The sequence below is a fragment of the Vicugna pacos genome, unplaced genomic scaffold, assembly GCF_048564905.1.
Source record: "Vicugna pacos unplaced genomic scaffold, VicPac4 scaffold_13, whole genome shotgun sequence".
NCBI classification, from domain to species: domain Eukaryota; kingdom Metazoa; phylum Chordata; class Mammalia; order Artiodactyla; family Camelidae; genus Vicugna; species Vicugna pacos.
The window spans coordinates 2,282,405-2,298,587 of NW_027328734.1; the positions used below are offsets into that span (position 1 = coordinate 2,282,405).

Sequence of the window (16,183 nt, forward strand, 5' to 3'; positions counted from 1 at the left end):
CAAAGAATCAAACAAACAAACAAGCACCGAAAGGGTACGGTTGGATGACAGACACCAAGGGAACCATGATTATTCGAAAGAAAATACTCAAGGTGATGTCAAGGATCATTCAGCCCGCATCGAATCAGTATCGCGGCTTGCATGTACTCAGCACACTTGTATTCGGAAATCAGAGGCGTGCATTTATATTCGTAAATATTGATTCATAAGAGCATATCGTGACCTACCCAAATGCCGAATTGGAGTCAAATGGATTCCTAGTCCGTGATATACACTTGCAAGTCTTCCAACAGGATGAATGAATGCCATATTCTACCCTACGTCGAGAAGAACTGGCATAAGCCTATCACAAAGACAAGTGGCTCTGCAAAAGTGTACTAAGTGCAAAAGAGACAGACAGTAAAGTGCACATTGGGGTTGGTTTCATTTCTAGGAATTTAAGCCCCCATGAAACCAATGGATCCATGTCCTGAGAGTGCGGGGTTTTCAGCAGAAATCAACCGACGGATATGTATTCCGGGTGTCCGGATGTCACAGGAACAATAGTTTCCTGTAGTGGGTCTCTGTGTACTGTGAACTGTTAGACAGTTTAAAGACGTGTGAAACCATCAACTGAAAATGGACACACTTCCCTCCGTTGGTACTGTGCATAGAGATCTGAACAAAAGGGAAGAGGGAAGGACAAAGGCCCATGGGACGCTAGTGGGTAGAATCACATTTACCTTAGGAACCTCTCGTCGGGTGCAGCCCCTCCCCCAACACTGACAAGATGCAGCAGCCATTGGGGATGGCAGTTAGCGGTTGGATTCCAGGTGGAATGTTGGTGTGTACCGCGAGGCTTGTTGTGGCTGGTGGATCCTAGGTAACCGGGCAGAGTTCTGTGGGTGGATCAGTGTGATGGAGGGACTGCCGCCCTCTGTGGAGCTTGGCTTAGGTCTTTGGTCCGGGAAGCTGTGTCAGTTCGAGATACTGCTGCTGCCCAAAGACCTGAGTTCACGGGTCAGTTTCCAGAACCTGAAAGGGCAGACAGTGGAATATCTGCCTGTCATCAGCTTACTGGTGAGGCTCCGAGGTACTGTCAGAATTGCCCATTCCTGGTGAAGTCGACTTTATGGGAGACACGAAGAGAAGCTGTCCGAAAAGCTGGCTGCACGGATTGAGGAGAGATGCGAACACGCTGATGAGAGATGTTGTGCTACAGTGGAGAATACTGGCCTGGAGACAGCTGTAGAGGATACCAGGCTCGAAAGACATTCATGAGACATATTGAACCTCGCTGATCCTGGCAGAAACCTACGGAGTGCCAACGTGGACTTGAGGAAGTTCCTCGATTCTCTGCTCCAAGAACGGGTCCAAGATCCCTGACGTCTAAAAGAGAAGAGATGGTCGAAATGATCAAATCACTCATGTTCTTGGAAGGGGACGTGAGAATCCACACGTCCCAAGGGGCATTTCCAAGCCCTTCAGACCAAAATGCACCAAGCCCAGGTAAGCCTTTTCCCAGGTTGGGGCTTAGCTATCAAGCACTTGCTCTTCCCTCCCCTCTACTCAGGCATCCATTTGAAGGATCAGTACCTGAGCTGCAATGAAGCCAGTACGAGAATGGCAAGCCCCTCCTAGAACCAGAGTTCCTCCAGCTTCACACTCTGTGAACAACAGTGATCTCCTTAAAGGTCAAATAGTCTCGACTGAAATATATAGGGATTGAATACTTACCTCCCACAAAGAAACGATGGCCTTCCACTAGATTCCGCAAATGCTGGGTTTATGTCTTCTCTGGGGTGAAGGGAGTGTGTTAAGTGAGGGGAATCTTTGACTGAACTTGAATATGTATTAGGCCTCCGTTTTTCAAGACAGTCTAGGTAAATATTAGAATCAGATAGTGAACTGAACTGTAAAAGTCGCCAATGACATCAAAGTCACAGCTATGTGGACAGTCTTTCACTTGAGTCAAGCCCCCGGGGGCACTATATCATGGGGTGCAGACTTGGTTGCGTTCAATTGCTTTACCCAACATGATCGGATGATTAAGTTTTCTCATCACTGATAGGAGAACACCTGGTTCTCAATAGCCTAGCATAGCTGCAGCAGGGTTCCCTGAGCTATAATGCCTCTAGGTGCTTTTGGATTTAAACCTAAATGTATTTATTTGGTTTGTTTTCTCTTGTATGTTCCTAGAGATTGATGTTACCCCTTGAAATGCCAACACTGGCCAGTAGGTGTCATTGGGAGTAAAGGTCACCACATGCACTAGTGAATCCAAGGTTGGGGGATATTTCAAGTTTCCAATAGGTATTTCATGGTTCCTGTTGGTTTCGGAGGCTTCAACAGGAAAGAGTTGGCATGACCCCTTTAACAGTTTGGACCGCTAGTTTGCATTCTATCTGTCTAGGTTTTCCTTAGTGCTGACAAAATGTTACCAAAATTGACAAGTCTGGCTTCTAGGTCGATTTAGTATGTTTCAAAAGCTAACTTCATTTTCGTATAACTCCCTAAACATGTAAACCGATTCTATTAAACTTGTTAAAGCCTGCAAATGAGATGTCAACACAATGTCAAAACTGGAGTCTTCGGACAATCCCTCCCAAAACGACTATATGGAAACAAAGAACAAAACAAAACACATTTCTATGAACTGTATCTGGAAAGTGTTGATTCATCGATGCCCAGTTGACAGAGAAGCTGTTCAACCTGCGCTCACTCGTTCCCATGTACACAGAAATGGAAACATCCACTCACACAGCCCTTGGCACAGGACACTTGCCGAAGAGAGGTCTGTTACTTCCAAAGACAGGATGAGACCACAGAACAACTGGAAGTTGTAGAAGGCAAAGCAGGGAATGGAAGCAAGTGCAGGGTCTGATCCCTGGTGATGGAGCAGCAAAGGTGAAACTCTGTTTATCTTGGACCCACAATTTCAAGCGGACAGGAGACTTGGGATTGAATGTGATGTGCTGAGTGTTAGAAGAGTGCAGAGCAGATGCTTGGCTGACAGATGTCAAAGAAACCAGCGCAAAATATCCCCACATTTGATTCTGAGACCAAGAACCGAGCTGCCAAGTTTGAGGTAGCAGAGGCAGCGGTCAGTGAGGGATAGGGCTACGGATGACGACACACGATGGTTCTCAGGGATTTAGAGTGGTTTGTGGGATGGGGTGGGTCTATCAAGAGAGCAAACCCACCAGTGACACCAATGAGAAAGCAACTACACTGGCGTGCGCGGTTGAGATTATCTATATGTCCCATGGCTACACACAGTGAATCTGCAGGACCAGGGACCAATTGGGCATTTTGCCAATAGAGCACGTGTGGGGCTGAATCATAGATATCATGCATCGGGTCTGAGGGATCCAGGGGGCCTTCACTTTGAAATCAGAATGAAAAGCCTTAGGATCTGCTACATTCATAACCTGCTCTAGGATTATGGTTTGATTCGAGGCACAGGGTGCGCAACAGCTCTCTGGGTGCCTTCGTGCACCCGTGCCACAAGGACGAGAGGACAAGAAAGAGAGGTCCAAGTCCACAGCGTGAGAAGTGGAAGCATTTCCTTCAGCATTATCTCCCAAAAGCCGATGCTACATTTTGGATGGCACCGGCACGGTACGGCACCGAGGACACCAAGGTCGGTCTGCGTGATCTTTCCAGCAGGCCCTGATTTGTGACATCCATAGATCTGCTTCCACTGGTGTTTCTGTAGACAGAGAAGCTCTGGGAAGGACTGGTTTCACTGGGACATTCCCGTGGCACTACAAAGCACAAACGCACTCTCAGTTGGCTGTTTTGGAAACACTCCAAAATGACACAGAGCAGAATGCAGAGCTGAGAACTTTAGAAGCTTCATTTCCACAAGAGGAAGTGTCCTGTGCACTTTCAGAATTGTGAGATAAGCGTAATCAAAAGGAGTTTATGCTAATCGAAATAGTATGGGGTGTTCATGAAAACAAAGGCAACACCAGCAATTGGAGGGGTACCAGGCAACACACACAGGAACAGGACATGGCATCAATGTCAAGGAGAAATTGTCCTCACAGGAATCCCATGGAATTGCGCAGAGCCAAGGGTCTAAAATTTTCACTTAACAAAGCCCTACAAGTCTACATTAGATACCTGATATTACCTGACCAGTGGAGATGAAGAAGTACAGTAAAAGAAGCAGGAAGTTCCATTTTCAGTTCCAAAGAGATTGAAGGCCCAAAAGATAAGCTTTCAAACAACTAGACTGCAAAACTCTATCCAGAGCAAGTATTGAAAACAGAGGTGAGGGAATCCCTGAAAAACAACAGTGTCTCAGAATCACAAAAGGCAGAATACCAGAAAAGGGGAAGAGAAAGTCGAAAGACGAGCCAAATAATATCAGAAAACTCAATGGATGGGATAATATCAAGGCTAAAATTCAGTCCTAAGCAGACTACATAATGCAGAGGGACGCGTGAATGACTGTGAAGACAGGGGGACAGAAATCCCTCGTCAGAAACAGACATAGGAAAGCAAGTGCAAACCAATGAACACATTGCTGTTGAATCCTGGGGTAAGACAAGGCATGAAAGACTAGGATTCATAAGAGTCCCAGATGGAAAAGCAAGAGAGAAAGAAACACAAAATTTCTGAAAAGTGATCTGTCGAAAAATCAGACTGAAACTTGCTGAAAGCCAAGAGAGAATCATCTATGCGAATTCAGGAAGTACACAGCATCCAAAGGAGGTGGAATCCCAATAGACCTACCAGCAGCTGAAGGAGTCAAATCAACAAAGTTCATGAGCATCCCAGTGATTTAAAATGCGCCTGGAGGAAAACAACATAGTCCCAAGAGAACCTCCAGAGGGGTTTCAGCTGATATCTCGGCAGCCATATTGCAGGAGAGGGAGGAGTGCCAGGACATAGACCACATCCTGAATGGCCAAATGCTGCCATCTAGGGTAGCCTAGGCCACATGACCGCCATTTCTAATAACGGCAGAGCTAGAGAATTCCACAGACTGGCCAACCTTAAAAGAATTTAGCAGTTCGAACCTTATCCTAAAAGAAAGGTTGAGAATCCTCCCCTGAATAGAAAAGCAGCAAGATGAAATGGAAAAAAGAAAACCCGTATTGGAAATGCAAGAAGAGCATGAGTGGCAAAAAGAAACAAGAAGAAGGCAAGGAGGAAATCAAAACCCTAAAGATGGGAGAGGGAGATTGGAAGCACTATCTTAAGTGAATCAGCTTATATGACTCTCTGTTGGAAGCGAACGGAGAGATGCATGGCCTGACGTGATTGCAAAACAAACGAGAAGCAGACCAACAAAGAATCAAACCAACAAACAAGCACCCAAAGGGTACGGTTGGCTGACAGATACCAAGGGAACCATGATTATTCGAAAGAAAATACTCAAGGTGATGTCAAGGATCATTCAGCCCGCATCGAATCAGTATCGCGGCTTGCATGTACTCAGCACACTTGTATTCGGAAATCAGAGGCGTGCATTTATATTCGTAAATATTGATTCATAAGAGCATATCGTGACCTACCCAAATGCCGAATTGGAGTCAAATGGATTCCTAGTCCGTGATATACACTTGCAAGTCTTCCAACAGGATGAATGAATGCCATATTCTACCCTACGTCGAGAAGAACTGGCATAAGCCTATCACAAAGACAAGTGGCTCTACAAAAGTGTACTAATTGCAAAAGAGACAAACAGTAAAGTGCACATTGGGGTTGGTTTCATTTCTAGGAATTTAAGCCCCCATGAAACCAATGGATCCATGTCCTGAGAGTGCGGGGTTTTCAGCAGAAATCAACCGACGGATATGTATTCCGGGTGTCCGGATGTCACAGGAACAATAGTTTCCTGTAGTGGGTCTCTGTGTACTGTGAACTGTTAGACAGTTTAAAGACGTGTGAAACCATCAACTGAAAATGGACACACTTCCCTCCGTTGGTACTGTGCATAGAGATCTGAACAAAAGGGAAGAGGGAAGGACAAAGGCCCATGGGACGCTAGTGGGTAGAATCACATTTACCTTAGGAACCTCTCGTCGGGTGCAGCCCCTCCCCCAACACTGACAAGATGCAGCAGCCATTGGGGATGGCATTTAGCGGTTGGATTCCAGGTGGAAAGTTGGTGTGCACCGCGAGGCTTGTTGTGGCTGGTGGATCCTAGGTAACCGGGCAGAGTTCTGTGGGTGGATCAGTTTGATGGAGGGGCTGTCGCCCTCTGTGGAGCTTGGCTTATGTCTTTGGTCCGGGAAGCTGTGTCAGTTCGAGATACTGCTGCTGCCCAAAGACCTGAGTTCACGGGTCAGTTTCCAGAACCTGAAAGGGCAGACAGCGGAAGATCTGATTGTCATCAGCTTACTGGTGAGGCTCCGAGGTACTGTCAGACTTTCCCAGTCCTGGTGAAGTCGACTTTATGGGAGACACGAAGAGAAGCTGGCCAAAAAGCTGGCTGCATCGTTTGAGGAGAGATGCGAACACGCTGATGAGAGATGTTGTGCTAGAGTGGAGAATACTGGCCTGGAGACAGCTGTAGAGGATACCAGGCTGGAAAGACATTCATGAGACATATTGAACCTCGCTGATCCTGGCAGAAACCTACGGAGTGCCAACGTGGACTTGAGGAAGTTCCTCGATTCTCTGCTCCAAGAACGGGTCCAAGATCCCTGACGTCTAAAAGAGAAGAGATGGTCGAGATGATCAAATCGCTCATGTTCTTGGAAGAGGTCGTGAGAATCCACACGTCCCAAGGGGCATTTCCAAGCCCTTCAGACCAAAATGCACCAAGCCCAGGTAAGCCTTTTCCCAGGTTGGGGCTTAGCTATCAAGCAATTGCTCTTCCCTCCCCTCTACTCAGGCATCCATTTGAAGGATCAGTACCTGAGCTGCAATGAAGCCAGTACGAGAATGGCAAGCCCCTCCTAGAACCAGAGTTCCTCCAGCTTCACACTCTGTGAACAACGGTGATCTCCTTAAAGGTCAAATAGTCTCGACTGAAATATATAGGGATTGAATACTTACCTCCCACAAAGAAACGATGGCCTTCCACTAGATTCCGCAAATGCTGGGTTTATGTCTTCTCTGGGGTGAAGGGAGTGTGTTAAGTGAGGGGAATCTTTGACTGAACTTGAATATGTATTAGGCCTCCGTTTTTCAAGACAGTCTAGGTAAATATTAGAATCAGATAGTGAACTGAACTGTAAAAGTCGCCAATGACATCAAAGTCACAGCTATGTGGACAGTCTTTCACTTGAGTCAAGCCCCCGGGGGCACTATATCATGGGGTGCAGACTTGGTTGCGTTCAATTGCTTTACCCAACATGATCGGATGATTAAGTTTTCTCATCACTGATAGGAGAACACCTGGTTCTCAATAGCCTAGCATAGCTGCAGCAGGGTTCCCTGAGCTATAATGCCTCTAGGTGCTTTTGGATTCAAACCTAAATGTATTTATTTGGTTTGTATTCTCTTCTATTTTCCTAGAGAGGGATGTTAGCCTTGAAATGCCAACACTGGCCAGTAGGTGTCATTGGGAGTAAAGGTCACCACATGCACTAGTGAATCCAAGGTTGGGGGATATTTCAAGTTTCCAATAGGTATTTCATGGTTCCTGTTGGTTTCGGAGGCTTCAACAGGAAAGAGTTGGCATGACCCCTTTAACAGTTTGGACCGCTAGTTTGCATTCTATCTGTCTAGGTTTTCCTTAGTGCTGACAAAATGTTACCAAAATTGACAAGTCTGGCTTCTAGGTCGATTTAGTATGTTTCAAAAGCTAACTTCATTTTCGTATAACTCCCTAAACATGTAAACCGATTCTATTAAACTTGTTAAAGCCTGCAAATGAGATGTCAACACAATGTCAAAACTGGAGTCTTCGGACAATCCCTCCCAAAACGACTATATGGAAACAAAGAACAAAACAAAACACATTTCTATGAACTGTATCTGGAAAGTGTTGATTCATCGATGCCCAGTTGACAGAGAAGCTGTTCAACCTGCGCTCACTCGTTCCCATGTACACAGAAATGGAAACATCCACTCACACAGCCCTTGGCACAGGACACTTGCCGAAGAGAGGTCTGTTACTTCCAAAGACAGGATGAGACCACAGAACAACTGGAAGTTGTAGAAGGCAAAGCAGGGAATGGAAGCAAGTGCAGGGTCTGATCCCTGGTGATGGAGCAGCAAAGGTGAAACTCTGTTTATCTTGGACCCACAATTTCAAGCGGACAGGAGACTTGGGATTGAATGTGATGTGCTGAGTGTTAGAAGAGTGCAGAGCAGATGCTTGGCTGACAGATGTCAAAGAAACCAGCGCAAAATATCCCCACATTTGATTCTGAGACCAAGAACCGAGCTGCCAAGTTTGAGGTAGCAGAGGCAGCGGTCAGTGAGGGATAGGGCTACGGATGACGACACACGATGGTTCTCAGGGATTTAGAGTGGTTTGTGGGATGGGGTGGGTCTATCAAGAGAGCAAACCCACCAGTGACACCAATGAGAAAGCAACTAGACTGGCGTGCGCGGTTGAGATTATCTATATGTCCCATGGCTACACACAGTGAATCTGCAGGACCAGGGACCAATTGGGCATTTTGCCAATAGAGCACGTGTGGGGCTGAATCATAGATATCATGCATCGGGTCTGAGGGATCCAGGGGGCCTTCACTTTGAAATCAGAATGAAAAGCCTTAGGATCTGCTACATTCATAACCTGCTCTAGGATTATGGTTTGATTCGAGGCACAGGGTGCGCAACAGCTCTCTGGGTGCCTTCGTGCACCCGTGCCACAAGGACGAGAGGACAAGAAAGAGAGGTCCAAGTCCACAGCGTGAGAAGTGGAAGCATTTCCTTCAGCATTATCTCCCAAAAGCCGATGCTACATTTTGGATGGCACCGGCACGGTACGGCACCGAGGACACCAAGGTCGGTCTGCGGGATCTTTCCAGCAGGCCCTGATGTGTGACATCCATAGATCTGCTTCCACTGGTGTTTCTGTAGACAGAGAAGCTCTGGGAAGGACTGGTTTCACTGGGACATTCCCGTGGCACTACAAAGCACAAACGCACTCTCAGTTGGCTGTTTTGGAAACACTCCAAAATGACACAGAGCAGAATGCAGAGCTGAGAACTTTAGAAGCTTCATTTCCACAAGAGGAAGTGTCCTGTGCACTTTCAGAATTGTGAGATAAGCGTAATCAAAAGGAGTTTATGCTAATCGAAATAGTATGGGGTGTTCATGAAAACAAAGGCAACACCAGCAATTGGAGGGGTACCAGGCAACACACACAGGAACAGGACATGGCATCAATGTCTAGGAGAAATTGTCCTCACAGGAATCCCATGGAATTGCGCAGAGCCAAGAGTCTAAAGTTTTCACTTAACAAAACCCTACAAGTCTACATTAGATACCTGATATTACCTGACCAGTGGAGATGAAGAAGTACAGTAAAAGAAGCAGGAAGTTCCATTTTCAGTTCCAAAGAGATTGAAGGCCCAAAAGATAAGCTTTCAAACAACTAGACTGCAAAACTCTATCCAGAGCAAGTATTGAAAACGGAGGTGAGGGAATCCCTGAAAAACAACAGTGTCTCAGAATCACAAAAGGCAGAATACCAGAAAAGGGGAAGAGAAAGTCGAAAGACGAGCCAAATAATATCAGAAAACTCAATGGATGGGATAATATCAAGGCTAAAATTCAGTCCTAAGCAGACTACATAATGCAGAGGGACGCGTGAATGACTGTGAAGACAGGGGGACAGAAATCCCTCGTCAGAAACAGACATAGGAAAGCAAGTGCAAACCAATGAACACATTGCTGTTGAATCCTGGGGTAAGACAAGGCATGAAAGACTAGGATTCGTAAGAGTCCCAGATGGAAAAGCAAGAGAGAAAGAAACACAAAATTTCTGAAAAGTGATCTGTCGAAAAATCAGACTGAAACTTGCTGAAAGCCAAGAGAGAATCATCTATGCGAATTCAGGAAGTACACAGCATCCAAAGGAGGTGGAATCCCAATAGACCTACCAGCAGCTGAAGGAGTCAAATCAACAAAGTTCATGAGCATCCCAGTGATTTAAAATGCGCCTGGAGGAAAACAACATAGTCCCAAGAGAACCTCCAGAGGGGTTTCAGCTGATATCTCGGCAGCCATATTGCAGGAGAGGGAGGAGTGCCAGGACATAGACCACATCCTGAATGGCCAAATGCTGCCATCTAGGGTAGCCTAGGCCACATGACCGCCATTTCTAATAACGGCAGAGCTAGAGAATTCCACAGACCGGCCAACCTTAAAAGAATTCAGCAGTTCGAACCTTATCCTAAAAGAAAGGCTGAGAATCCTCCCCTGAATAGAAAAGCAGCAAGATGAAATGGAAAGAAGAAAACCAGTATTGGAAATGCAAGAAGAGCATGAGTGGCAAAAAGAAACAAGAAGAAAGCAAGGAGGACATCAAAACCCTAAAGATGGGAGAGGGAAGCAGGAAGTCCTAGGTGATTGGAAGCACTATCTTAAGTGAATCAGCTTATATGACTCTCTGTTGGAAGCGAACGGAGAGATGCATGGCCTGACGTGATTGCAAAACAAATGAGAAGCAGACCAACAAAGAATCAAACCAACAAACAAGCACCCAAAGGGTACGGTTGGATGACAGACACCAAGGGAACCATGATTATTCGAAAGAAAATACTCAAGGTGATGTCAAGTATCATTCAGCCCGCATCGAATCAGTATCGCGGCTTGCATGTACTCAGCACACTTGTATTCGGAAATCAGAGGCGTGCATTTATATTCGTAAATATTGATTCATAAGAGCATATCGTGACCTACCCAAATGCCGATTTGGAGTCAAATGGATTCCTAGTCCGTGATATAGACTTGCAAGTCTTCCAACAGGATGAATGAATGCCATATTCTACCCTACGTCGAGAAGAACTGGCATAAGCCTATCACAAAGACAAGTGGCTCTGCAAAAGTGTACTAAGTGCAAAAGAGACAGACAGTAAAGTGCACATTGGGGTTGGTTTCATTTCTAGGAATTTCAGCCCCCATGAAACCAATGGATCCATGTCCTGAGAGTGCGGGGTTTTCAGCAGAAATCAACCGACGGATATGTATTCCGGGGGTCCGGATGTTACAGGAACAATAGTTTCCTGTAGTGGGTCTCTGTGTACTGTGAACTGTTAGACAGTTTAAAGACGTGTGAAACCATCAACTGAAAATGGACACACTTCCCTCCGTTGGTACTGTGCATAGAGATCTGAACAAAAGGGAAGAGGGAAGGACAAAGGCCCATGGGACGCTAGTGGGTAGAATCACATTTACCTTAGGAACCTCTCGTCGGGTGCAGCCCTTCCCCCAACACTGACAAGATGCAGCAGCCATTGGGGATGGCAGTTAGCGGTTGGATTCCAGGTGGAATGTTGGTGTGTACCACGAGGCTTGTTGTGGCTGGTGGATCCTAGGTAACCGGGCAGAGTTCTGTGGGTGGATCAGTGTGATGTAGGGACTGCTGCCCTCTGTGGAGCTTGGCTTAGGTCTTTGGTCCGGGAAGCTGTGTCAGTTCGAGATACTGCTGCTGCCCAAAGACCTGAGTTCACGGGTCAGTTTCCAGAACCTGAAAGGGCAGACAGTGGAATATCTGCCTGTCATCAGCTTACTGGTGAGGCTCCGAGGTACTGTCAGAATTGCCCAGTCCTGGTGAAGTCGACTTTATGGGAGACACGAAGAGAAGCTGTCCGAAAAGCTGGCTGCACGGATTGAGGAGAGATGCGAACACGCTGATGAGAGATGTTGTGCTACAGTGGAGAATACTGGCCTGGAGACAGCTGTAGAGGATACCAGGCTCGAAAGACATTCATGAGACCTATTGAACCTCGCTGATCCTGGCAGAAACCTACGGAATGCCAACGTGGACTTGAGGAAGTTCCTCGATTCTCTGCTCCAAGAACGGGTCCAAGATCCCTGACGTCTAAAAGAGAAGAGATGGTCGAGATGATCAAATCGCTCATGTTCTTGGAAGGGGACGTGAGAATCCACACGTCCCAAGGGGCATTTCCAAGCCCTTCAGACCAAAATGCACCAAGCCCAGGTAAGCCTTTTCCCAGGTTGGGGCTTAGCTATCAAGCACTTGCTCTTCCCTCCCCTCTACTCAGGCATCCATTTGAAGGATCAGTACCTGAGCTGCAATGAAGCCAGTACGAGAATGGCAAGCCCCTCCTAGAACCAGAGTTCCTCCAGCTTCACACTCTGTGAACAACAGTGATCTCCTTAAAGGTCAAATAGTCTCGACTGAAATATATAGGGATTGAATACTTACCTCCCACAAAGAAACGATGGCCTTCCACTAGATTCCGCAAATGCTGGGTTTATGTCTTCTCTGGGGTGAAGGGAGTGTGGTAAGTGAGGGGAATCTTTGACTGAACTTGAATATGTATTAGGCCTCCGTTTTTCAAGACAGTCTAGGTAAATATTAGAATCAGATAGTGAACTGAACTGTAAAAGTCGCCAATGACATCAAAGTCACAGCTATGTGGACAGTCTTTCACTTGAGTCAAGCCCCCGGGGGCACTATATCATGGGGTGCAGACTTGGTTGCGTTCAATTGCTTTACCCAACATGATCGGATGATTAAGTTTTCTCATCACTGATAGGAGAACACCTGGTTCTCAATAGCCTAGCATAGCTGCAGCAGGGTTCCCTGAGCTATAATGCCTCTAGGTGCTTTTGGATTCAAACCTAAATGTATTTATTTGGTTTGTATTCTCTTCTATTTTCCTAGAGAGGGATGTTACCCTTGAAATGCCAACACTGGCCAGTAGGTGTCATTGGGAGTAAAGGTCACCACATGCACTAGTGAATCCAAGGTTGGGGGTTATTTCAAGTTTCCAATAGGTATTTCATGGTTCCTGTTGGTTTCGGAGGCTTCAACAGAAAAGAGTTGACATGACCCCTTTAACAGTTTGGACCGCTAGTTTGCATTGTATCTGTCTAGGTTTTCCTTAGTGCTGACAAAATGTTACCAAAATTGACAAGTCTGGCTTCTAGGTCGATTTAGTATGTTTCAAAAGCTAACTTCATTTTCGTATAACTCCCTAAACATGTAAACCGATTCTATTAAACTTGTTAAAGCCTGCAAATGAGATGTCAACACAATGTCAAAACTGGAGTCTTCGGACAATCCCTCCCAAAACGACTATATGGAAACAAAGAACAAAACAAAACACATTTCTATGAACTGTATCTGGAAAGTGTTGATTCATCGATGCCCAGTTGACAGAGAAGCTGTTCAACCTGCGCTCACTCGTTCCCATGTACACAGAAATGGAAACATCCACTCACACAGCCCTTGGCACAGGACACTTGCCGAAGAGAGGTCTGTTACTTCCAAAGACAGGATGAGACCACAGATCAACTGGAAGTTGTAGAAGGCAAAGCAGGGAATGGAAGCAAGTGCAGGGTCTGATCCCTGGTGATGGAGCAGCAAAGGTGAAACTCTGTTTATCTTGGACCCACAATTTCAAGCGGACAGGAGACTTGGGATTGAATGTGATGTGCTGAGTGTTAGAAGAGTGCAGAGCAGATGCTTGGCTGACAGATGTCAAAGAAACCAGCGCAAAATATCCCCACATTTGATTCTGAGACCAAGATCCGAGCTGCCAAGTTTGAGGTAGCAGAGGCAGCGGTCAGTGAGGGATAGGGCTACGGATGACGACACACGATGGTTCTCAGGGATTTAGAGTGGTTTGTGGGATGGGGTGGGTCTATCAAGAGAGCAAACCCACCAGTGACACCAATGAGAAAGCAACTACACTGGCGTGCGCGGTTGAGATTATCTATATGTCCCATGGCTACACACAGTGAATCTGCAGGACCAGGGACCAATTGGGCATTTTGCCAATAGAGCACGTGTGGGGCTGAATCATAGATATCATGCATCGGGTCTGAGGGATCCAGGGGGCCTTCACTTTGAAATCAGAATGAAAAGCCTTAGGATCTGCTACATTCATAACCTGCTCTAGGATTATGGTTTGATTCGAGGCACAGGGTGCGCAACAGCTCTCTGGGTGCCTTCGTGCACCCGTGCCACAAGGACGAGAGGACAAGAAAGAGAGGTCCAAGTCCACAGCGTGAGAAGTGGAAGCATTTCCTTCAGCATTATCTCCCAAAAGCCGATGCTACATTTTGGATGGCACCGGCACGGTACGGCACCGAGGACACCAAGGTCGGTCTGCGGGATCTTTCCAGCAGGCCCTGATGTGTGACATCCATAGATCTGCTTCCACTGGTGTTTCTGTAGACAGAGAAGCTCTGGGAAGGACTGGTTTCACTGGGACATTCCCGTGGCACTACAAAGCACAAACGCACTCTCAGTTGGCTGTTTTGGAAACACTCCAAAATGACACAGAGCAGAATGCAGTGCTGAGAACTTTAGAAGCTTCATTTCCACAAGAGGAAGTGTCCTGTGCACTTTCAGAATTGTGAGATAAGCGTAATCAAAAGGAGTTTATGCTAATCGAAATAGTATGGGGTGTTCATGAAAACAAAGGCAACACCAGCAATTGGAGGGGTACCAGGCAACACACACAGGAACAGGACATGGCATCAATGTCTAGGAGAAATTGTCCTCACAGGAATCCCATGGAATTGCGCAGAGCCAAGAGTCTAAAGTTTTCACGTAACAAAATCCTACAAGTCTACATTAGATACCTGATATTACCTGACCAGTGGAGATGAAGAAGTACAGTAAAAGAAGCAGGAAGTTCCATTTTCAGTTCCAAAGAGATTGAAGGCCCAAAAGATAAGCTTTCAAACAACTAGACTGCAAAACTCTATCCAGAGCAAGTATTGAAAACGGAGGTGAGGGAATCCCTGAAAAACAACAGTGTCTCAGAATCACAAAAGGCAGAATACCAGAAAAGGGGAAGAGAAAGTCGAAAGACGAGCCAAATAATATCAGAAAACTCAATGGATGGGATAATATCAAGGCTAAAATTCAGTCCTAAGCAGACTACATAATGCAGAGGGACGCGTGAATGACTGTGAAGACAGGGGGACAGAAATCCCTCGTCAGAAACAGACATAGGAAAGCAAGTGCAAACCAATGAACACATTGCTGTTGAATCCTGGGGTAAGACAAGGCATGAAAGACTAGGATTCGTAAGAGTCCCAGATGGAAAAGCAAGAGAGAAAGAAACACAAAATTTCTGAAAAGTGATCTGTCGAAAAATCAGACTGAAACTTGCTGAAAGCCAAGAGAGAATCATCTATGCGAATTCAGGAAGTACACAGCATCCAAAGGAGGTGGAATCCCAATAGACCTACCAGCAGCTGAAGGAGTCAAATCAACAAAGTTCATGAGCATCCCAGTGATTTAAAATGCGCCTGGAGGAAAACAACATAGTCCCAAGAGAACCTCCAGAGGGGTTTCAGCTGATATCTCGGCAGCCATATTGCAGGAGAGGGAGGAGTGCCAGGACATAGACCACATCCTGAATGGCCAAATGCTGCCATCTAGGGTAGCCTAGGCCACATGACCGCCATTTCTAATAACGGCAGAGCTAGAGAATTCCACAGACCGGCCAACCTTAAAAGAATTCAGCAGTTCGAACCTTATCCTAAAAGAAAGGCTGAGAATCCTCCCCTGAATAGAAAAGCAGCAAGATGAAATGGAAAGAAGAAAACCAGTATTGGAAATGCAAGAAGAGCATGATTGGCAAAAAGAAACAAGAAGAAGGCAAGGAGGACATCAAAACCCTAAAGATGGGAGAGGGAAGCAGGAAGTCCTAGGTGAATGGAAGCACTATCTTAAGTGAATCAGCTTATATGACTCTCTGTTGGAAGCGAATGGAGAGAAGCATGGCCTGACGTGATTGCAAAACAAATGAGAAGCAGACCAACAAAGAATCAAACTAACAAACAAGAACCCAAAGGGTACGGTTGGCTGACAGTCACCAAGGGAACCATGATTATTCGAAAGAAAATACTCAAGGTGATGTCAAGGATCATTCAGCCCGCATCGAATCAGTATCGTGGCTTGCATGTACTCAGCACACTTGTATTCGGAAATCAGAGGCGTGCATTTATATTCGTAAATATTGATTCATAAGAGCATATCGTGACCTACCCAAATGCCGATTTGGAGTCAAATGGATTCCTAGTCCGTGATATAGACTTGCAAGTCTTCCAACAGGATGAATGAATGCCATAT

The 16,183-nt window shown here is 46.0% G+C and overlaps 1 long non-coding RNA gene across 2 annotated transcripts; it reads right to left on the reverse strand.

The window, feature by feature from the left end:
* Positions 1 to 1,113: 1,113 nt before the first annotated feature.
* Positions 1,114 to 6,068, reverse strand: LOC140692578 (uncharacterized). Of its 2 annotated transcripts, none has more exons than XR_012068144.1 (3): positions 6,003 to 6,068; positions 1,576 to 1,646; positions 1,114 to 1,368 (listed from the first exon to the last, which is right to left on the reverse strand). It is a non-coding gene; the product is annotated as an uncharacterized lncRNA (long non-coding RNA). The 2 variants fall into 2 exon arrangements; XR_012068145.1 differs by lacking the exon at positions 6,003 to 6,068 and adding an exon at positions 2,740 to 2,812.
* Positions 6,069 to 16,183: the final 10,115 nt, after the last annotated feature.